The sequence below is a fragment of the Salarias fasciatus genome, chromosome 11, assembly GCF_902148845.1.
Source record: "Salarias fasciatus chromosome 11, fSalaFa1.1, whole genome shotgun sequence".
Taxonomy (NCBI): Eukaryota; Metazoa; Chordata; class Actinopteri; order Blenniiformes; family Blenniidae; genus Salarias; species Salarias fasciatus.
The window spans coordinates 16644525-16669730 of NC_043755.1; the positions used below are offsets into that span (position 1 = coordinate 16644525).

Consider the following 25206-nt stretch of genomic DNA (forward strand, 5'->3'; position numbering starts at 1 on the left):
AAATCCCACAGAGCTAATACATTAATTACCGTCAGACTGTATATACAGTCTGCACCACAGTCATGACATTTCATGCATGAGACACGAGAACAAAACACCCAGCCCAGCTGGACTGTTGGCAGCGAGGAAAAAAAAAGGGGAAAAAAAAGATTGGCTTATGGAAAAAAAAACATAAAGCCACACACACACACACACACACAAACGCACACACACAGACAAAGTTTTATTTCCTGAACTAAAACACACTGATTTGAATATGAGACTGGCAAACTTACTCCACTCATCTGAACTCTGCATAACTTTAACCTTACTTTAACATGAGTCAAACCATAAAACATATTTTTAATTCAAAATGTAGTAATTTCCAGCATTTAAAAAGTGCATACACAGAAACTAGGACACAGAAGCAATTTAGAGATTGTTACTTATGTCTAAACACAAAAAGACCAGAGATCTATCTGAAACTTTTGTAATGAAAATGGCATTTTACATACAGTTAATAGTGAGGAAATAAGCACCCTGCAGGAAGTCAGTCCAAACATGAAAATAGCAGCAAGTGCTGGAATTCACTTTACAAAGAAAACAAAAAAAAAAAAAAAAGGGTATTTAAAGGACATTTTTTTGTTAAAGTTGCACATTTCACTAAGTATGTTTAAACACAAGCCCGGAGTAGTTCTAATGAAAACATTTTCAAAGGCTTGTCAAGGATTATCTTTCCAGGTCTAACGACAAAGAAGTAGCTGGAGTTAATTTACACAAACAGAATGGTCCCATCTGGCCTGATTAACATACTACATTGCTAATGCTAACTTTTAATGGTGTGATCATCTCACACGCTCATTTTCACTGAATCCATAATGCAGAATTAGCATATTAGAACAACATATTGTCTCTCACTAGCCTAAGGGCCTGATGCAAGGTGGTGTCAGATTCCATTCTGGTCTTCAGCTGCGGTTTGAACGGTGAATGGTATTATTCATTTAGAAATAATAATTAAAAAAAAAAAAAAAAAAAAACAAGGAGAGGGAGATGATGTGAAAACATATGTCCTTTGACAAAAATGTAATCTAATTTATCTCTTGTTTCAGCAAAACCTCTAAAGCAACTGTCAAAGTCAATCAAACCATTGGTGCATTGCAGAGGCAAAAACATTTCAGGGAAAAAAAAAAAAAATCTAATTTATGTTGTTCTGTTCAGTCAGTCCAACAGCCTCAGACAGGATTTTGCATAGATTAAAACGGTCTCATTTTTGCTCACTAAGGTACTTTTGTTTTTCATCACTGGAACTATCTTCTCCCTCCAAAAGCAAAAAGAGCTCAGAAAAACTGCGACGTGAGACTTGATATCTAATCATTGAAATGCGCGCCGCACAGACTGCAGCCTCACTGATCTGCCCCCTACTCCACCACCTGCCTCGCCGCGCCGCGCACGCACGCACCCAAACACTGTCCTCTGCAGAGTCTGTCGCACTAATAAGTCACCGCATCTCTTCATGCAAGGAAGAGGAAACATAAAATAAAAATGCAAACGCCGGCAACAGCCTTTTAATGTTGCTATAAATCACGGGAGGGGCCATCAAAGGTGGCTCGTAGCTGTGGAGGAATAACTCCCTCTGCCAGCACAGACAGCCTTGAACACAGACATCATAGATAGATAGATAGATAGATAGATAGATAGATAGATAGATAGATGGATTACAGTTCAGATTAGTGTTTTTGGATTTCTGCTCCACATGCGCAGAGCTCAGACCACCACCAGAGCTGATAATAACTCTGGTTATCAAGAGCAAAGACAAGCTCTCTTTTCAGGTCAGAGAAAGAGGTGGAGCGAGGTAGAAAAGAGATGGGAGCGCAGGAGACAGGTGGGGAGAGGAGGGAGGGAGCCTACATATTTCACCTCCATTCACCTGCTGACACGGCCGCTCAAAGAAACCTTTCATTAGACCTTCAGAGCAGTCAGCTTAGTCTGCCCAATGCCGTCAATTTAGCTGTCATATTACACTGGCTCACTTTCTGCCCTTTCATCTGGAAGAAGGGGGGGAATTTTCATCTCCTGATTTTTAATGGGGGGGGGGGGGGGGGGGGGGAGGGGGAGGAGAGATTGGCCTACGAGGTGCATGCGTGGAACACCTCCCAAGTCGAGCCATCTGATACACGGGGTTAGGCGATTTAAGGGTTTGCATGGTTAAAGCCACACACACATCTGGCAGGAAAACAAAAAGCAGTTAAGACATTAACACCTTGAAAGAGAGTCTTTCAGGATCTCTTCACTTTACGCTGCATATTCACGTTACTCGACTCTGAGCTCCGAGCCAACAGGCCAACTTTGCGAACTGAAACGTATTACTCTTCATCAGCAAATATCTAAAATGCAAGTCAGTCTCTTCTTCTTTAGTTTGCGAAAAAGAAAAAAAAAAAAAAAACCTAATTTCAGTTTTGACACTTATAATATTTACATACTGATCTGGGTGGATAAAGGCTCAATCTTTTTTGGCTGACTCGAGCTTCGCTTCAGATACGTGTGGTTCACATGTAGGATCTCAATGGGGCCTTTCAGAGAGCGATAATTTAGTCTGCCAACACCTCTTCTGAATCATTAACTTCAGGGAAAGTTAGACAAGCCAGCTTCTTTTTTTTTTTTTTTTCTTTTTTCACACGGCTCTGCAGTGAGAGGAATGCTCAAAGCATACATAGGCAAAAGAGGGTGAAACAGAGGCGCTCAGGGAGCGAGGCTCTCAAAGCTCTCACCTTAAAATAGAGCACATCAATAACATTCTGGTGTTGATGTAAGACTTGAGAGGATTGGCTGGTTTCACTTTCCACCGAACAAGCTTCACACTGCCCTCCTGCACCCAGCAAAGTGTTTTAGGCCACCCACAGATCATATAGAGACTCTATGTATAGACGCTGCAGAGAAAGAGTTGTGTCAGCAACTTCTCCCGCCGTCCTGCTCCGCTGCCTCCATTCTTCTCGCTCCTTCCTCTTTTACCTTGCTTAAACTGACCTTCACAGCTCCAGCTACTTGTGTGAGAGTTCACATTACATAAGCAAAAGTATAAATAAAGCAAATCTGCATTTGCACGACATTTGGTCTGCAAAATGTTTATATCCAAGCTCTTTTTCAACTTTTGAGGCAGACGTCTCTTTCTCAGAGCGAGTCACTTGCGACCAGTTTCCACCCAGGATTCCAGCGGGGAGAAGGCGTAACTTGCAGGGAATGAGAGGGGTTGGGCGAGGTGGGAGGTGCATGCCTGCCATTTGCACTCACGCACCCACACACAGACGAACTGCGCTGGTTTTATTCAGGCTGAGCAGACCTGACAACCCAGACGCACCATAAAACTTCACAGTGCCCCCCTGTTTTACTGAGCGCGCGTTTACACAAATATCAAAGCGCCTCGCTCTAACGACTCAACAACTTTGTGTACAGTAGCCCCCCCCCGAAAGGAGGAGGCCTTACCCACCGACAGTAAACTTCCCCATCGTGGAAGAAAGGATTATCTTATCTTATTCATAGGTGGAAACGCTGTCTTCACCTGCATTCAAAATAACATGTTGTCAAGCGCAAGGAAACACCTTTTAATCCCATTCCTTAATCCTATTTTCAACTTTGTTTTTTATTCCATTACGGCGATATCAAAATAAACCTTAATTACATTATCTCAGTTAGGGCAGGTGCAACAATCATAGGCTTGAATAAAACACAATAACCTCGAGGAAAATCGAGACTCAAACCTAATTATGCGCAAGCAAGACATCATGATTAATAGCAAAAGGCAATGGAGGATTATATTGCGCCAGCCTTCAAATAATCCAGCTGCCGCGGTGCCCTCTGACCTCAGTAAACGCTGAAGACTCTTTCTAGGGATCAGTGTAACATCATAATATAACTGTTACTGCTCAGGACCAAAGACACGTTAAACCGCAAAGCCCTTTTTTTTTTTTGAAAGAGGACCCAGACAGACTGACAATCTCCAGACAAAGGCACCGAGCAGATTCTGTAAATATACAAACTTGTTTGATTCTGCTCTTGATTCAAGGCTGTTCAAAAGATGTGATAAACAGAAGGATCACAAAAAACATCACCGTGATAAACATTTCTTTTTGCATCTCATCCTTTGTATCTATTGTTTCTATAATTCTAATAGCGTTGTTTGTTACTCATATTGAAATTTCCATTGATGTGACTCCTAATTTTCAGTCAACGCTGTTATCAGCCAAAGAATCTCAAATACTTTTCTGTTATTGACAAACTTTATCAAAACTAAGTCCTGTCAGGTGAAAAAAATAAACTTTTAAATTAGTGGCACTGTGACCTCCAAAGCTGCACGTTTTTGTTTTTTTTTTTCCTTCTTTGTTTCTTTCTTTTTGTGGGCGTTCATCTGCAGAGGCACAAACAGGCAAACAAAAAGCTGAGGACCACAAAGATGAACAAACACAGAGGGACCGGCCACCCAAGGTGAGAGAGCGAGGAAGCGAGAGAGAGAGAGAGAGAGAGAGAGAGGGAAGGAGAGAGAGAGAGAGAGAGAGAGAGAGATGGAAACTTTAACTGTGTTTATAACTTAACTGGATTATAGGGTAGACTAAGGGGAAACGAGTGAGAGATATGAGGAATGAGAGAGAGAGAGAGAGAGAGAGTTTTGGTTGCTCAGCTGTAAATAATTAAAGTGCACCCCCCCACCCCCCCCCCACCCCCACCCCCACCCCACCCCCCCCCACCCCGCAACCCAGGCATGCTCCCACATATGCAGTAACCTCTATTATCCTTAGTATAACTTCCCTTCCTCAGATATATTACTTGTCAGTTTTACAGAGAACATGCACAACAGGCCAATCTTGTTAAAAAGCAAGGTGTGTGTGTGTGTGTGGGGGGGGGGGGGGCGTGTCTGCATGTGTCTATATAGTTACTTAGCCATGTCAGGTAGAAAGGAATGTCTCCCCGGGCAGGTTCCACTGCCGCTGATAAACACACATGAGCTCCCACACACACACACACACACACACACGTCTTATTCACTAATGGTAAGTCTGAGAGTTTGCAAATACTTTGATTTTGCAGTCGACTCACCAAAGTTCTGACACACTTTATAATTTACAGCCCAGTTTTAACATTTTTCAAAAGGCACCCTGACAATCTAAGAATTGCTATGTTAATTACTCAGAAAAGAATCTCGCAGCACAAGGCGCTGACGCTGCGGGGCTGAAGGTCAGCCACCTCTTTCAGACAATCGGTTTTGGCTGTAACAAAAATCATTTTGGAAAAGTTTAGAAACCACTGCGCATAAAAGTCAGCTGCAAACCATTTACTCTGGAGGCTGGAGAGAAGCTGCCAAGTCTTAAACAGCATGTCTTATTGGCAAGGCAAAGACACACAGCTGAAAGCCTTATAGATGAAAGACTTTTACTGTACAAGGCCCGAGGCTCATAAAAAGCATTTATAGTGCAAACTAGGCTGGGAAGATAACTTTTTGGCATGCAGTTTATTACTGATAACAGATCACCTGCTCGAAATGACCGTCAGTTAGTTTTTATGTGAGCATGTGGGTTTTGGAAGGCAGGGGACCGACTGATCAAAGGTGTGGTGCTGGTAGCAAAAGGAAGCCCACCCTTAGAATTCAAAATTTCAGCACCCTGACACATCACTGACTGTTTTAAAGAGCATGTGAGCTTGACTAAGAGGGACAGAAGTGACGCAGTTGTAGTTCAGAATGTGCATGTTTAATGTTAGATGTGTGTGTTCTGCACTGCAAAGCTGGAAAACAAAGAAAACAATTAAAGGCAGTTAGTTGATGAATTATGTATGTATGTGTGGTCGTGCTCAGCTGCTTGTTTTGCAAGACTTGTCCACTTTTTGAGGGCAAAAACCAATTTAGAAGGACTGCACATGTCGCCCCCACACACCTACTAATTACACACACACACACACACACACACATATGCAAGGACACCATTGCTGTTTCCTGAGTTGCCTGCCAAGTAACGCCGGTCCCGGGCCAAGCATTTGCACTGCGAGGGGTTAAAGGTTGAGCGCATGTCAGATGTGCAGTTGACTAGAAACATTAAAAGACACACAAACTAGCAGTTGTGCACACAAACGCTCGAAGGCCCACAGTGCATGTCCCCTTGACCTCCAAAAGGCCAAAAGTCGTGAACTGGCTGAAGAATTGCAGTCATGCCAATATTAGTTCATTCCTGTGTCTCCTTTTACATGTAGCAAATTGAAAAAGTCAACATTAAAGCACTTTTTTTTACTTTTCTTTTCTTTTCTTTTGGTGCTTAATTTCTTGTTGCTGCTGCAGTCTATTTTTCTCCCATTTTAACTGTTTAGTTCAGTGATTTGTCACCTTTTTTTCCCCACTTCTGGCACTATTTTCATCCTATTCTTTACCACGTCTACAAACTGAAGTTGTGCGCTTTACCTTCTCTCATCTGAGATGAGCGTACATTGTAATTAATGCACAGAGTCTGAGGCGTCTTTCACAGCTGAGAACACACTAATAGGCAGTTGGAGGCACAGGAGATTATAAATTGTGAAAGAAGTTACACTTTTGAAAAAGAAAGTGACAGAGAATGAAAATCTGTGTCTGGATACTGTTTGTCTGACAGTCTACCTCAGATGTGTAACAGCACAGGCTGATTGGAGGCGCTGCTTCATTCACTGTTATCAGCCAGACTCTTGTTCACTCATCATGACACAATCTAAAACCATCTGAAGGGTATGATTTTTTTTTTAATCGCATTTTTAAAAAAATGAGGCAGAAAATATAGCTAAGATGCATATCATGAGAAGAAAATCAATAGCAAAACTAATGGCATGAGAAAAGGGCTTGTTGTCAGATACATTAATATGCTGCAGCAGTTTAAAATCCTTCATTTTGGATCTGTCTTTTAATAGTTGAGGGATCTGCTATTTGAATCCAAAAAGAGAACTTCTGTACTGATGCACTTCCAGGACTGATGTTCCTTTATATCCTGTACATGAATAATAAGTAAGAAAGAAATATCCCACAGTCAGTGAACAGGGAGTAAAAAATCCACACGACGCAGTTTTTTTGCAGAATCATTAGAGGTGCATATGTTGAACATCTTTGACATCCACGATGATTCAAACTGTGGATTATATTACTTCAAAACAGCAAAAACATAAGGGATCTTCAAAACAAAAAAAAATACTGGCATAAGTTACTAGGTGACTTCCGCAAAAAGCCCTGGAATATCAACTTAGGACACTGAATTCTTGAAAAGGTTGCAGAATTTCCAAAAACAAAACAAAACTGTTAAAAAAAGAACAACCTCTAAAATGGCTTTTGCACCAAAAGACAAATGTCAGTTAATTCAGCCACTTGATTCCATTCAGTTATTTTACCTTGGCTGATAATCGTTCCCGTGCCTCACTTATGGTGTGTATCCTGCAGTGTACTGCTACATCTGACATCTTAAAGTGGAGGAGACAAAGAGATCAAGGATAGATGCAGTGAAAAAAAAAGGAAAGAAAGAAAAAGCTTGAAGGTAAAAAATGATACTACAGATCTTACATTGCATGTAGAGAGACGGAGACGGCAAGAAATAGAGAAGCAGACAGAGAGCGTGTAACCGACTGGAGAGAGCCTGAACACCGGGTCAGAGCTGGCACAGAGCAGCCAACCATGTCAAATGAATGACCTTCCTGAGACCTCTCGAATCAACCTGGCCAGTTCTTCTTTTTCTCCCTGCCAGCCGGCTAACCTCTTCCTCGCTCCCGCTGTCTCAAATTTCCCTCTCTTTCTCATTTTTCCCCTTGCCCATCTCTCCCTCATCTCCTTCACTGATCCCATCCACCTATCTCCACACACACACGCACACACACACACAGCTTTCCTGTGCTTCTCTCATTCTCACCAGTACAACCGTCTAACCTTTACAATGTCAGTCTTTTACTTTTTCATTTAGTTTACACAATAGACCTCACACCATTTGACTCTTTGTCAGTTAGAACGATGATGATTACAATCTCAATCTCCTAAATGTCCTCACGCGGGAAATACTCCATTTCTTTTATACCCTTTAATTTCCCCCTCAATCGCCATAACCTTTCATTCTGTCCACAACAAAAGGACTGATATGCTCATGCGTACCTGACAAGGACTTGTAATGGGGTTTTTGCTGATTTCATACTAAGTAAGAGTCATTAAGATTGGAATTATCTTTGATAACTCGGTGATTGGTGATAGAGTTGGGGAAACACTTTTAGACCGCCTTTGTTGTCAATCAGAGGCGGGGCATTCATTTTCTCAAGGAGGCCCCTGTGAAAAACTGCGACAGGGCCATAAGTCGACTCCAGATCTGCTACATATAAATCTGGCTCCTAATAGAAAGAAGCTTCCGACATACAGTAGGCTCAGAAGATATTGTTTCTGCTCTGCATCAGGACTGAATTTCTGACTTTCTCTTGTGAGCCAGAGTTTAATCTATGGACACATCTGTTATTCACAAAATAAGCACACGGCTTCCCCCATGAATTCAGGAAATAGCTACTTGAATGTCCACATTTTGGTCAAAACTGTGCATTCTGAGGAAATCTTCCTGTTTCAGATAGAAGCCATACACACTATTCTCATTGACCGACACCATACATCGCTCAGATCTGGGGAATATTAGAAAAACATACACTATAATTGTATGAAAGACCTTCTATTTTGTAACCACATATGTAGTCTGCTGCTGTCACAGGATGGATGTGATGACCAGCATGCCTTTGGAGCAGCAGTCATGTGGTTAATAATTGCCAAAAGACTCAAAACAGCTATATGCTTTAGACCAGTCCACAAACAGTCGACGATTCCCAGAATTTAGACTTTCTAGATGTACATTTTTTTTTTTTTTTTTTTTTTTTTCTGTCAAGCAGTTTGAATCTTGGATCCTTTCTTGTATTTCGAACCATTGTGCAGCTGTCACCTGTCAAACACACGCACTGAATGGCCCGTGTGTTTTAGGGTTTACTTTCTTATTAAGAGGTGCTCCGAGTGACACAGAATGAATCCTTCCAGCCGTCTGCAGACCTCTCACCACGTCTGGCCGAAACAAAGCCCCCTTCTGCCCGCCTCTTATCTCTGCTATAGCTACCTTTATCTCACAAATGGGCCCCTTACAAAAACACAGTGGTCGTATACATCAGTGGCACCGAGGTGGACAAACACACACACACACACACACACATACACACACACACACACACTCGGACAAAGCACACATATCACACACATTAATGGAACTGGACTTGATCTTTTTACTGCTGTCCATTTGTAGTGAAAGATACAACACATTAAAGAGAGAGAGGGAGAGAGAGAGAGAGAGAGAGAGGAGAGAGAGAGAGAGACGCTTTTCGCTGATGAAATGAAAGGCTTGTGTTACAGTGATCTGTCAAAGCAAGCAAAGGTTCAACGGTGGGTCAGACTGCCGGGGGATTTTTTCACTGTGTTCCCTCTCAAATTACATGGTGGAGGGAAGGAATATAAGGAGAGGAATGGGGTGATGCTGGACGGCAGAGGCATAGAAAGAAAGATTGATTATGGCCAGAGACAGAGGAGGGAGGCAAGCGGAGACAATGGGAGGAAGTTTTAAGTTTTCCTAGAACTCCGTGTGCACTTAATCTTAAGGTAATTAGGCTGCGGTTGCAAATGTAGCATGTAATAACACCAATTGATCATTGCAACACAATGTTCGCGAGGAAAGTCAGGTTCGTTGAGAAATAGTGGCCGATAAGAGGAGGAGACGGGGGAAGGAAGAAATATCAGATGGTGGAAGGTCAGCGGCCCAGTATCAGCACTCAGGCAGTACCTGGCCCTACAATTCTCTCACTCTCTTCCTCCATGCCATCATTCTCACTCTCCACACCTCTCTCAACCCCTTCACCATTATCCTGTTACTTTCTATTGCCCTGTCCTCTACGCCGGAGCACGGTTTCTTTCCCCCCCCACTCCTCCTGTTTCAAACGCACACAACTCAGCTCAATCACCAATCGGAAAATGACCACAGGCGCAGGGAAAAGAAAAGAAAGGGCTGCGTGAGGAGGGGGAGAGAGAGGTAATGAGACAGAGAAAGAGAGGCAGGGGTTCGGAAGGGGGGGGGTGACGGACACAGAGCACAGCGAATGGAAGCAGTCGGACCAAGAGGGGGTACTCCTTCATCCAATGGAAGCTGGGGTTAAAAAGTCGAAGCCGTCATAAGCGTCAAAGGCAGAACACGGAGGCTATTCTTTCAGCTGTCTGCCCCTTCTTCTCTTTTCACACCAGGATGTAGGGGCAGACTGAAATATGGCTCATTTCTGTACAGTAAGGACGTTTCCCTTGTATGCAGAGAACAATAGGGGACCGCCACAGAGGAAGAACATTTCCAACACTTCTAAAAGGGAGGCAGAATTTGAGAAATCATTTTAATATTCATCCGTGCAATTGCAGGGCATCAAATAGATAGCTCCTATATCGTGTGAAGCCTGCGCTCTCTTCATTCCAGCCAGACTGAGCCGCCGCTTGAAGAGCCGCACACACCGCTGCGGAAACGATAAGGCATAAAACAGCTTGTTGACTGCACTTTGGAATGACTGATGCAGGTTTAAAAATGCACAAACACACGCAAATAACCACATCAACCACGATTTTGAAATGAGCGTGCCAACCCAAAAGTTACCACTCGGATGTTGCCTAGCAACCGCCGCTTGTTTAGCCACCGCTCAATGACTTTTCCCAGAGAATGAAATGACGTTTAAATCTTGTTTATTAAAAAATGTCTTGCAGTTTTTTTTTTTTTTGCTCTTTGTTATTGCTACCGTATATTTACAGAATCTCATCTGAGCAATGAGCCGTGCCAAGGTTGTGCTTTACAGTTTCCACAACAGCCAGTGGCCATAATAACCGATCCAAGAATGATAATTCCATCATTCACACAAAAAGTGATTGTTTGTGCGAAAATGTGAAGTCTGAGAACACTTTTAGCATGGCAGAAGCACTCGAGATAATAGAAAATTGTAAAAGACATGTAACTACAACACGTTAATGTTGAAACATCACCACAGGGAAAATACGGGAGAAGCCATCTCCCGTTGTACCTCTTCCTCCTCACCGTAAAACATCTGCCAACACTGAACTGCCATAAAAAAATAATCTAGAGGGAAATAAAAGATAAGTGTACTGAGCACCTTGGAAATGAACACACTCCTCTCTGCACTGCTACTCAGGGAAAGTAAGTCAGGGTAGGGAAGTGCCATGTTCAGAAGTTATAAACAGCCCGCATAGAGATCACTGAGATTACGCAGACAAAAAAAAAAAAAAAAACAGAACAGCAGAGTGAAGAAATCACAGAGAACAGCTAGGAAAATGAAGAAAGAGGGGAGGACAGCAAAGGGAGGAAACCCAATCTAATCCTGAAATGAGCCTGAATGAGCAGATGACTGTGACACCGATGGCCTGGACACTGAAACGCTAAGAGCATCGACGAAAACAAAAATGATGATGACACTCGCATGTTTGTGTGGAAATCTAATCTCTAATCTTTTATGTACTGATGGAATATTTACAGTCAGGAGGGACTGATTTCTACGGAAGGGGGATGAGGCGATGTTTTTCCCCTTTTATCGTACTCTTGCAGAACATTTGAAGTTTGTTCATCCCAGTGTGCAGCAGTTGCACACTGGGATGTACAAAAGATTGCTTGTCCATAACAGTTAAGGCTCGGTTGACAAGATTTATTTTAATGTTGTGTTTGTAGAATTGTAAAAAATGTACACCATAATGACCAGTGTCTGAGCCTGAAGTGGTTTTTGAATTTCCTAGATATGGTAAAAACTATCGGATGCATGTTTATGAGAAGCCAGAGTGATCAATGAAGATGGTTATGATCACTTTGCCTCTATTGTTGCAGATCTTCATCTGATTTAGTATTTACCATCACATACTCTCAAGGAGCAGGTGTAACAGGCACAATGGCCCTGCCATCAACAGAAAACTGCATTAATAAAGATGTAAGATCATTAAATAAATTATCTCCCCACCCCCAAACGTTGCTATGCCATACTTCATTAACAGGTACACAACAGAAATGCTAAAGCAGCAAAAAAAAAAAAAACTTTAACATGCAGCTGCATTCTTATCCTAGCAATGTGAATGCAGATTTTGATGTGCATTTCTAAGCAGACTGGTCAAGTGCTGAGTGAGCAGGAAGAGGATTATGAGAAAAGATGTTCAATTCAGTGGGGAGATCAGTCTGGAAGCCGAGATTCTTACGCCGGGAACGCACTGGACGCGGAAGCGTAGCGGAGGCGCCGCGCGCGCCGCGCGCGTCTCTGCGCCGGCGCTTGGCTGTTCGCACTGGAGGCGCCTGCGCTCTCCGCGCTGGTCACACATCGGCTGCACTCGGCTCGCTCCGTCAGCTCTCGGTTTTCACGTTTGTTCCCTGTTCCCTCTGTCTCGCTCTGCCAGTATGGATGTGTGTGTTTTGGTGACCTGTGGAGAGACTTTTTCTCCTCCTGTCCTCTTTTTTTCTGCATCACGTGAATGTCTGTCGCTGTGTGTGTGTGTGTGTGTGTGTGTGTGTGTGTGTGTGTGTGTGTGTGTGTGTGTGTGTGTGTGTGTGTGTGTGTGTGTGTGTGGGTGCGTACATGCGTATGTCTGTTTGTGTGTCCATCTGTCTTGTGATTAGACCCAAGTGACAAATTATAGACAGACGAGCAACACCGCCCGTAACTAATCGTCATTTAATTTGTTATATTTTGAAAATTGACCGGATTCTCTTGCCTTTTCTGTTTCCGACTTCCTGTCTGGTCCGATCTGCTTGATCCAGCTTGACACATGGCGCTCCCGGCGCTCGCGGCTCGCGTGAAAAATAGAACGAAGCGGAGCGGGCGCGCTGCAGAGCGCGAGCCGCGGCGCGCGCGGCGCTCCACTGCGCGTTTGGTGCGGCCGGTCAGATAGGTTAACATGGGAGGCGATCAGAAGCGCAGTGCGCGGCGCTACCGCGCGCGGCGCTTCCGCGTCCAGTGCGTTCAGGCCGTTAGAGGGAAAATCAGTGTGAGGCGGGGAAAGCACAGAAACACTAACTGTGTTCCTTGTAAATTAGGTTTTAATTAATTACACCGCATGTGTTGAAATGAAAAACAATCCATCAACATTTCCCTTTCGTAAAATAATTTGCTTTACCAATGTCGGGTTTTTTTATTCCAAAGTTTCTGACTTCACAGACGTCATTTTCTCAAATACTGGATTGTAAATTATTTTTATTTTCTTTACTCTTATTAACTGAAATTGATTACATTCAATGCAATTAATTACGTTCGGTACTCCAGATACGCTAACTAGCCAAGGAAGTACAATTAAACTTTATGGATTACATACTGCAGCAACAATGCACTAAAAGCAAAGTATTGCTCGCTGACTCGGCAGATTAAACGTCTTAATGTCCAAACTTTAACTCACCTTCCCGACTTTTTACGACGCGAATGCTTCTAGAAACACTCTCATAACACTTCCCAACACACAAATAAGAGGATCATTTCTGCTAATTAGCAAAAAAAAAAAAATCACTTTCTTTTCCTTCTATAAGCACCTCGGTTGGAAAAGAAAAAAAAAAAGTCAAAGCGGAGCTGAAGAGAGGTGAGAGAGAATCTCCCCTGTGAGATTCGCAGCCTGTTATTTTCACTGAGATTTGTTCTGTTGTATTTCTCCAATAGGCTGTTGAGTGCTGTGGCAGGGGGATAGTCACGCTAGAGCTGCTTTGTATGAATAACATTTCATGTGCAATAATCTGTGGCTTTCTTGTCGCAAAATTGCAACACTCACACACACACTCACACACACACACACACACACACACACACACACGGGTGCGATTATTGGTCTAAAACATGGCAACAAGCTCACATTTTATCTTTGTGTTAAGTAAGGACCAACAGCAGGAGGCATTGCAAAAATAAAATTAAAAATGTGAAATTAAACATCTGTGTTTTCACAGCTGAAAGTGACTGACCAAAACTTAAACATATGCTCAACTATAACTATTCTCTGTCTGTTCTCCAATCTTGAATCCCTCTCTCTCTCTCTCTTTTTTTTTTTTTTTTATCTATGAGTGTTTTGGCCGGTCAGAAATTGTATTTACAGTCCTCCTCCACTCCAAATTGTGTTTTGGTATTTGCTACGACTCCTCAATGTTTGACCTTCACTCTACAGAATGATGGATGTCCAGAGTTTGACGTGAGAAAAGAAAATTGTTTTGTGTGTTTCTCCGCTGAAATTGGAAAGATTCTCTGGGCGCACCTAAATTCCGAGTGTTTGTGATATTGCTCCTCATAAAAAGTAGTTTTGGCTATCTTGGGTAGTTTACTAGAGGGATGTGCAAACTTGACACTTGCATTCCCTAACACGGAGAAAGCGCTTTCAGTGATGTTTAACGTTTTTAGGAGAATCAAGGAACAAATGAAATTGGACACTCCCTTTTTTTCATGTTCATGCTTTGTCTGCATCCTTTAAACTGCAGCTTCCCTTGTTGCCCTTACTGCTCTTTGTATTTTTCCTATTTCTTGTGGTTTTAGCTATTTTTGTCATTTTAGTTGTTATGCCTGTGATTAGAGCCAGATTAACTCTGGTGTGTAAATAAGACAAATTGTTTATTAAGTTTCAGGAAGTCACTAGAGCGGAGTAAAGAGACACATGTGGCTCTAGAGCTGCAGGTCGGAGTCCCTGATCTACGATCTCCCATAGGTGTCATGGTGTCTGCTTACTCCATGTTGCTCTTCGATGGTCTTCCTGTAGCTTCAGGGTGAGTTTCTCTTGATCCTGATGTCTGCCGGTCCCGCTGGCGTCTGTCTCCCCGTGTGGCGTCCCTGGAAGGTCGACATCCCACCGATCAGCGTCTCAAACTCTTACAGGGAGAAGAAAAGAAAATTAGTCTCTAGTTGTTATCAGTGATAAAACAGCAGCTGTTTTCCTCCCAGAAATGGGAGGAAGCGCATTACTTTTTATCAAAAATCTCAAAGGAAATTTGTTAAAAGTCTGAATCAGAGCTGAGAAGAGATGCAGGAGTCTGGTTATCTAAAATGCAGATAGCATGGATTTTCTATAGATTGTGTAAGGCGACTTAAACTTAACCGAAGCAGGTGTATTATATGACTTCCTAACCAGCTTCTCTTCTCGTCTAACATCCCAGGCACACATTATTCACAGCAGAGAAATTCTGTATTTCTCCGAACACATTTAAAGGCTTTAAGTGACACTCTGTGACATCTAATTGAAATAAGCTGGAGTTTTATAACTTTTGTCAGTCGCTGTGCTTTTCTTCCCGCCTCCCTACACTCCTCAGTCCCTCTGTTTTTGTCACTCTGTCAGCTTTGTCAAATAAAGTAGATACACACCCATCTTTGCTCCTGTCAAAAATCAATATCAAAGAAAGAGCGTGTCTCATTTTGATATAAATAAATCTCGGTTTCGCAACTTTGTGCGGCTGATAGTTTGCAGGTGATAATCACCTCACATGTACGTTTCTGTCTGGCATGTTACTCAAGTTTAGGAGATTCTTTAAATGGGGACAGACACATGACGGCAGCGGAGGAGACTGACGTGAAGCTGAGCAACAAAGTGAGAGACAGCGACAGAAATGTAGATGAGAAAAAGATCCACAAAAGGTGATGTGAGAACTTAAGGCAGACATACTGGATGTGGAGACAGCTTAACAAACTGAGAACCAGGGTTTTTTTTTTTTTTTCCTTTTTTTTTTTTTTTATTCAGCTCACCTCTAATTGCCTGCACGGCTGTATTCCCTGTTTCACCTGCTCTCATATATTATAACCAGTGAAATCAGGCTGCAGATTACTACTGATAAAAGCTCAGTGTTTTTACTTCAGGCGCTACAGCAGAGAATCAGTCTGCAATTTGCTGGGAGGAAATCCATAACATTTATTTCCTCTGCATTGTGATTAAAGCCAATTCACAGAGAACCAACACATCAAATGAAGGTATTTTAAACTCAATCAAATTCCATCATTCCTGTATTGTAAAAGTAAAAGATATTGGGCCTGATTTATTTGATATTTTGAGGCTCCCATTTGAAAGTAGTACCCATTTTAAGGACCTGACAATGTTTTCAAAATGCAAACAGAAAAGCTTCGTTGTGTTTTGGGTGTCAGAACGATACCAGATGTTGGAGCCACTGAAAACAGACATTTCTGAAAACGGATCCCAAAAATGTTCCCGCTCCGAGGAAATGTAGGAAAATAAATAATTCTTCTGCACATGCTCAGTAGATGGACAACAACAGCATAAACACTGCTGACCAAACTGTCCACAACATCTATTCTGCTTGAGTGGAACTGACTTCATTAAAGGTATCAGATGATTTAATTTTCCGTGGCCTTGTAAGAAATGCTGATGAGCAGTTCTCCAGCGTCTGATAAGAAATGTAAGAATAACAAAGTGTTATCATTTTCTACTTTCAATCAAACATTTCCTCTCTCTGGCTTAGTGGTAGCTCCCATGAGGCAGCGTGAACAACGAGATTTCTCACTTGCTCTTTAATGTGTTTGCACAAATGTGTTGCACTCATCAGCAATGCAAAAAAACAGGTCGTGAAATTGCCACTTCCTATTCTCGAAAGTCTACATATGCAAAAAAAAAAAAATTACTTTCACCAGCTGATGAATGAAAATAATCACTTCAGACAAATGCAACGCAAGCCCCAAAATGGCTGGAACAACGTGTTAAATTTTAATAAGACTGGATGCAGTGGGGGCCGCACGGCGGAGCAGTGGGTAGCGCTCTCGCCTCACAGCGAGAAGGTCAAATACCAGCTGGGACTGAATGAGCATGTGGGTGTGGGTTTCCTCTGGGTACTCCGGTTCCCCGCCACGGTCCCAAAACATGCATGCGAGGTTAATTGGTGACCCTAAATTGTGAATGCGGTTGTTGTGTTTCTCTGTTTATTCTGTGATGGACTTGAGGAGCTGTGTAGGGTGTTTCCTGCCTTCGCCGGATGGCGGTATAGAGGGTGGATAAAACGCTTTGTAAATATTAGCAAAGTGAATCAACCATTTGCTATAAACCTTTCAAATCTGCTTCTGCCTTTTCACATGTGTAAGCTTTCTCAAAACCATGTCGCTAAAGCAATTCTGTCAGATCCCTGACTGTTGGACTGTTCCACGTTAATGAACTGGCTGGTTCGCTTTAATTCATGGTTTCTAAAACAAGCTTTGGATTGAACCATTGTGACTCAGACTCGTTTGATTCTGAGCCATGTCACTGACCCATTTCCAATTAACTGGTCCATACACACTTATTTCAGTGCTCCTGATTGTTTCAGCTCTTAGATACTCCAGTCTAGACTTTGTGGGATAAGCTGCTCACATCAAGTTCAAATTAACAAACAGCTGTTTTTCATTGAATTTATGAGAAATAACTATCTTATTTTCATTTATTTTTTGCTGGCGATAATGTGTTTTTAAATGTACTGTATATATGTGTTACTATGCTTGTATCTGTACTGGAATATCAGTTTGACACTATAACTGAAGTAGGAGCCTCACAGTCTGAGTCACTGTCTCTGCGTATGTACAGCGGCAATTTTCCAATACTGCAATTAACAGTCATAGCTGAAAGAGATAATTACAAAGCTAAGTGGGAGACTCAAAGTCATGCTGAGACACAAAACGTAGACACACATGGTCGTGCATACGAGCACCCCCGCGGTGCCACTAAATCAAAATGATGCATTGGTACAATGGCTTGTCAATCCATCAAGTTACGGACACACTGTGATAATCAAAGATCATTTAGGCCTTTCAATTAAGATATTCTATATGGATATATGTACAGTCAGGCAGAATATCATCTGACTCTTTACAGGGATGAAAACAATGCTGGGATTAAATGTAAGGAAAGGAATAACATTGAGGTACACCAGGTAAAATGCTGAGATAGCTAATATGCTGATTTGACGGTCAGTGAATTATGGATTACAAACAAATGATTTTTACTTCATAACCAATCCTCGACGCCGTCGTCCTGGTCGGTTTGTCAGTAAGGATCATCATGACGTTGCCTCAGACGTGCCTCCAACCCAAACAGACGTAATGATACCATCACTTGCCTGGGAGCTGTTTTGCACCATGTCAGAACCTGATTAGCAGGTTGTTCGGCTTCGCAGACGTGTTAGGTCATACAGATGTGCTCTGACACACTTGTAACACTTTTTTTTCTTTTTTTTTTTTCCACCTGTGAATGAAGACGTGAAAGCCTGGTGAGCTGAGCGCCACGTGCTCTTCTTCCTGTAACGGCTGACAACCAGACAAACTGCATCAGCTCGTATACAAGTCTAGACTTGTCTCAAAAATGTCAGAGATGGGTGAGGTAGACTGGTGAAATATTTACAAAAGGAACTCAGTTAAATGTGAATAACTTCACAGCTCCACAGCCTCGAATCGTGACTCTCCTGCTCCTGCATGTTTTGAAGTGAAGTCGTTTCTTTGTGAGCTGGGGTGCTGATGACTGATGAGGTGATAAGGGTGTCCACAATGTTTCCCATGAGCCACATAAAGTCTCTCATCCACACATATGGAGCTATTTACATGGAACAGGTGGCAGGGCAGTGAAGACTGAAGAGTATGACACACACACGCGCACACAAATGCACACACACACGTGCACGCACGCACACACGCAAACACGCCGTGTCTTGTTATCACTGCTCCCAGTTAATTTATGGTCTTAGATCAAACATTAGAAAATGATCCACCTGACTGTCAACCCCATATCACGGCGCGAAAATAAAAAAATCAGTGAAGACCGACCGGCAGCTGTCTTATAATTTACAGCTCTGTCATCACTGCAGATTATACAAAACAAGAAGACACACCGGCCTGTCTGACAACCAGATACCGCATAGCGCTACCACACGGCGCAGGTGCAGTCGTGAAAACAGAGCGAAGACAGAGTTTCACACAGCTGCAGGTTTATGACTTATAATTATTGGCATAACCATAACTGTCATTCAGCACCACACAGGCCCATCCGTGTGTGTGTGTGTGTGTGTGTGTGCTTGTGTGTGTGTGTCTGTGTGTGTGTGTGTGTGTGCGCTCCTCCCTGTCAAGCGGGGAAGCTTCTTTGTTGTGTGTTTTGTTTTGTTGGTTCATTTGTTAATTTCCGGAGGCTCGTTGGGTGACTCATGATTGCTCTTTGTGCTGTCACCTCCAGAAAGAAATGAAGTGTTTTTGGATGGCTGGTTCAATGTATGGGCGGCTTAATGGATGGGTGGATATCTTTGTCCTTGTCAGTTCCGTCACATTTAAAGCACACATCTTTCTCCTTTCTTTCTTTCTTTCTTTCTTCCTGTCTTTCCTACGTCTTGCCTCGTAGCTCCGATTTCATTTCAGCACCTTTAAAATCAATATAGATTCGACCAAATATAAAAAAAACATGACATGAATGCAAATTCCAACAATGTTATTTCCCTCTTATTTACGCCACTCTGAAGCTGCCGCAGCCGCAGGAATGACAACCCTTGTTGGGATTCTGTCGCATCAAGCCAGCAGATTTGAATGCTAAACCCATTAGCCAAGCATCACTCACAGTCAGAGCTGGCGATGATAAATAACCCAACCAGAGAAATCTGATTAGGAAAGACGAAGGCAGGGGATCTGAGGGAATGAGTAACAGCAATGTCGCCGTTATCGGGCCTCAGTCAGATTGGAAATCACACACCGAGAAAACATGAAATGTTCATCTGCAGTGGGTTGTGTCGGCTGTTTTTCTAAAACATGGATTGGGATCCAAAATTGGGCCTTTGGTGGATTGCAATTAAATGAAAGCTGAACTTTGCGCGCATGTTGTTAAGCTCTGACACGCCTCAGTCACTGATGTCCAAAGCAAACAGACTGGTAAATGGGTACATTTTAACCAAGAAACTCTGAGTTTCTGGGTGGCACTTTTGGCTTGAGGGTGAGTGAATCATTCTCATTCACCTAACAGTCAACCGGCCAACAAATTGCATTCAGATTTTAATAGCGTGTAGGTGTATAATTGTAATTTTGACAGTGATCAGTTTAACTGAAGGCCGGTGAGATATTTTCAGCGATGAAATGGATGAAATCTTTCACAATCTTGAAGTTAAAAAAGAAGGTTGTCTGAGCCTTTCTGTGATGAACTAGATTCAACTTGTCAAAACAAACTGGTGCATTAAGAAGCGTCATCTCTGTTGCAACCCGAGGAACAAAATTGAACCAAACAAGCATCATTCAAACCACTTTGAAAGATTTTCTTGGCGATTGTGCAAAGCTGATCGGCCACTACATTTTTATATATATATTGTATAAGCCTCCTGTAATATACTCTGTATTCTGACACTTCTGTATCAGACTCGGCATTAACCCCTACAGTGTCTGGTAGATGGAACCCCCCGGGCCAGGCTTTGCTCCCTTCCTACACCAATGGAGCTCTGGCTGTCCACGACCCTGTGACCAGCTCACCGCTGTTCCTCCTCTGGACGACTTTTGACAGACGCTGACCACTGCGGACCGCAAACACACACAAGAGCTGCAATTCTATCTCTGACCCAGACATCCAGCTATCACAAGTTGACCCTTGTCAAACTCTTCATCTGCTTTTCGCCAAGCAGCTTTAAAGGGGAAATTCTGCCGAATACATCCGACCCACTAACAGATCTCATTATGAAACTTCACTTCACTGATTTCTTTAGTCTTTTTAGGAAAAATCCAACAGTACTGTTATTTAAAGCAGTCAGCTGTTGTTTTGACTGACACTTGCATGGCGTGTAACTCGCTGTGCTCTTTGTTGTTCCTCCTCTGCGTTTCACAGCAGAGAGTCAAGCTCCACTGGATTTACAAGTACTGGCATCAGGTGTGCCTTGACACTGCACTCTGCCAAACTCGTCACTGGGGGACGACAGGTTAGCAAAAACAAGCCACTTATGAGTTTGTGTGTTGTTTTTAAGATCAGATTAGGTGTAATTCGACTCTCCACTCTGCCGGCCTCGTCACCAGGGACGGGGGGTTACTAAAAACAAGCCACCTTTGAGTGGATGCGATGTTTTCAGTTTGAGATTGACGTGTAATCGGAGCCTAAACTGTTTTAACATATGCTTTTCTCTCAGGGAGATGAGGTCACACTTTTACAGGTGAGGTCCTGTTTTCGTGCAGCACATTAAATGTTTTCATGCTGAACATACTTGCTTTAGACTGATTGATTACAAATCATTATATAGTCTGCACAATATTTGACAGCTTTCAAAACAACACCCCCCCGATAAAAAAAAAAAAAACAAAAAACACACACACACACACACACACACACACACTGACAGTTCTTTTGCCAGGACTTATAGTCGAGGATCATTACAGCTTTTGTATCTGCGATTGCACTTCCAAGGTGAAGTCTTGAGGGAGGCTGTATAGAATAAAAGATGGAGGAGGATAAAGCTCTTAGCTTGTTCTGAACAGATATGTTTATTCTGTGTACCTAGAGAAAAGAAACTATTCATATTAAAAAAAAATGCATGCTGTTTTTTTTTTTTTTTTTAAGCTTTATTCCTCGTTGCACATCTTCCACATTCTGCACACAAGCAGTCGTGTTTGTGGACACGCTCCTCTTTCACATTCCCAATTATCCACACTCTACTGAAAGGGTTTTTCTTTTCTTTTTTTTCTGCAGACATTGTTACACAATGACATCAGTTTGCTTTTACTCAGCTTTTTTGAGAGCTACAATCGCAAACACTGTCACACTAAAAAGGTCAGCCTGGCCTCACATGCAACATCTCAATGAGAGAATCGATTTGAGCTCCTTAACCCGGTCGCACAGGTCAAATATATACATTTGCAATCGTTATAATAACCCTTAAGGTCAGACTGAATCCAATTAAATAATTTATCTCTATACAACAATTATGTCCTTGACCAACATACTCCTGTGCAGATTAAGGTGTTATAGTCATATCGTAATTGCATTTAATTTGGAGTGAATGGCTTCTTGCAAAAAAAAATATTCACTAATCTGTAATGCACATGCCTGCATTAAAATGAATCAGTGGCTCAAAATGTGATCTCAAATGGCAAAGCAATGTTTTTGTAATCTCCCAGTGGCTGTTCATTGAGAAGAACCATCATAAAATGCAATGCATTCGATGGCATACCATCGTTACTGAGATTTGACCACTGCAGCCCAGGACATGCGAGTGCACCACACCATCAAACCATCAGTCCTAGTTAATTATTTAAAGCGAATTCAATTTACCCACACCGGCTCTCTGACAAGCCCATATACCTCCTATACTGAGCCACTTATAGGTTGCATTTCGTTCCCAGTGACAAACAATTACACAAACACGCACACATACATTGATTGACCTTTCCCACTGAGTGTTATTAATACATGCAGGTCGTATTAGGAAAGGTTAACGAGCAGTAAAGCCAGCGCCGCTCGCATGGAATACAAACAAGAAGAAGCCTAACCCTACACGAGTGACAAAGAGGCCATGTGACTCCCTGTGCCTTTGGAAGAATTTTACATTCAGGTAATTACAATAGCCGCACACTATATCAAGTGAAAGAAATTACCTTGAAGGCAATAATGGGTGACAATGGCGAGGGTAATGGCTTGGAGAGGAATCAGCCAACACTTGTGGAGAGTTCAAGAACCTAAACATGACCTGCGCTCCCGTGTAGTGAAACAGGCCGAGCTCCTCACTTTACAAACCCACAGTGCTTTCAAGCACGTCTTTCGACCGTCATTCAGGAAATGAAGCTCGCTGCAGCTGTTATGACATGACCCCAAGCAAGAAACTTGCCTCACGCTATAAATGAACCTTTGACCTCACCTTACTTTGTTACAGACACTCTTCCAAGAGACAAAGACTTCGGTTTTCATGCTCAGATTGTCCTGTTTTCATAACAAGTGATCCGTGGCCATGACACCAGTGGCTGTTCTCTCTCAGAACCTAATGCCCGCTTTGTGTGATGTTGTAAGAAACTACTGTGGATGAAACTACTGTTTGATGAGAGTACAACGAGCTGCGGTTCACATTCAGTTTCCCCTGTTCACTAAAGAGTCTGAACCAAGACCTTATGATTGTATCAAATAGCAATTGCGATTGTTAATAGGTATTTTTTGTTAAGACTTCCAAGTTATGATTTCTAGTCGTAAATTGAAACCCATCTGATGTTTACATTAATATAGCTATTGACATAGAGAATACATTTCACACTGAACCAGCATGTTTTTCACATTAGGGTCTGGTGATGTTGGCGGTCCAAACCTCTGAAAGATTTTTTTTTGTGAAATTCTGGTTAGAATTAACACGAAAAAATAAACATATCGCAAGACGCTGTCGTCTATATTTAGCCGCTCATCGCAAACATGTCTGAAGTTAATCAGAGGCAGATCGCCGCAGTCGGGCCCTTTCATCCGTCATCCGCCCTGACGACCTCCCAGCAAGTCGTGAATGGACTTCATTCACAGGAAAAGCTCTAACTACCTCTGAAACAAATGCAGCCAGTGGCCACAACATGATTAGGTAAACAGCTCTAATATCTAATGCTGATGTCTAAGCAATGACTTCCTCAGTGAGATTCAACAAACTGAATGACCCCAGGAAGACCTTAGTCCAAAAAAGATCAAAAAATGTTGACGTTACTTTGAAAACATGATAAGACGATACCGAAACTATATCTGAGTGCTTCTTTTTTTTCCCGGTAAAATGACCACCGTATAAGTTCCATGCGAAGCTAATCACTCCCATGTGTGTCTTTTATAAATGTGCAGCGTAGATAAAAAACATGTGTGGTTCAACGGAAATATACAATCTGCATCACAAATGATCTGAAGTTGATCTCTTTCTTTTGAGCATGAGCGGAAAATGTCCTGAACATAGATCTGAAATACATCTCCTCCTCTTCCCCACATCACAGGGCTGCGACGCACGGCTCGGAGCCCTAATGGCTTTGGAAACTACTTAAACATGTGGAGTCACGGGAATAAATGTAAGTCACCAATGACTTGGAACATCTCTCTCTCTCTCTCTCTCTCTCTCTCTCTCTCTCTCTCTCTCTCTCTCGCTCGCTCTCGTCTAACTGGGTCAGTGTGATGATGGTGTCAGTGTCTGGACTCAGCAGCAGCATATTTGCATCAGTCATCCCAACTAGACCGTGAAGAGAAGGATTTCCCTGCTCAGCTGTGCCAGTGAGTCAGTGAAATATACCCTCATAAAACCCCGCTGGACTGAAGAACGGCCCGAGGATAACTTGGATCCATTTAATGGGCTGAACTTCAGGCTCTTTGCTTTTGGCAATGCAGATACACTGTAAGTGGAAAGCAACATCCCAGGAGAACGATACCACATATAATGGTGCTTCTAAGAGCCATAGACATACTTCCTTGTGGTGTTTTATAGAAGGAGTAAGGATATAGACATTAAGCCTCTGCTGTGAGCTTACGCTGCCAAATCTTCAAAATAATTAAAAATAATCATTTTGAGGAAAAAAAAGCAAGGAGCTAAATGCTGGTTTTTCTTTTGCGTGTTTGTATTTGTGTGTCAACATTCAGAGGCAGGAAGCTCTAAACGCATTATCATAATTCCATAGCATGAAATGAAGAGTGGCATCCAGGTCTGTGAACCGCATCAGCACCAGTGATGGTATGCTCTTAATTCTGCTGAGACACTAAGACAGCCCTCTGGTGCAATTTGAGGTTGGATGAAAACTCAGTGGTGCAGTCAATGCTATGCAACCAAATTCAACCTCTAATTAGGCCTGCTCATCCAAATTTAGAAGACGGTGGTGGTTTTATAAAAAAAAAAAAAAAAAAAAAAAAAAAGCGGAGCAGCCTCGGGACATCCCTAAACTTGAATTTTTGGCTGCGATGGCAACTTTGTGGCTTAATTAATTGAACATGCAGGCTTGCTGGGTCATATCAAAACAGCTTGGGATGCGATTACAAAATTGTGATGAGGCTGAATGGTGGTTAATTAAAGCCGCATTGAGGGCTGAGCATAAATCACAAATGTTGCATATTCAGTTACAAGCCCCCGTCATGGTTCCTTGTCTCACCTGTCTGACAGCAACGCCACACAACATCTAAAACAGGTCTGCGTGTTATTGTGGTTCATTATTGTGGTTTGTTAGATGGAAAACTGAGGTCATACATTGTCTGGCTACTCACATTTCATTGTGTAAGTCTGTTTTGAT

At 42.4% G+C, this 25206-nt stretch overlaps 1 long non-coding RNA gene across 3 annotated transcripts in view; it reads right to left on the minus strand.

The window, feature by feature from the left end:
- The window catches only part of LOC115397326 (uncharacterized), a 100311-nt gene that overhangs the window by 56732 nt on the left and 18373 nt on the right, over positions 1-25206 (minus strand). For all 3 annotated transcript variants that reach the window (XR_003932456.1, XR_003932455.1, XR_003932457.1), the window contains exon 3: positions 14746-14885. This is a non-coding gene — a long non-coding RNA (uncharacterized LOC115397326). The remainder of the gene's footprint in view (positions 1-14745; positions 14886-25206) is intronic.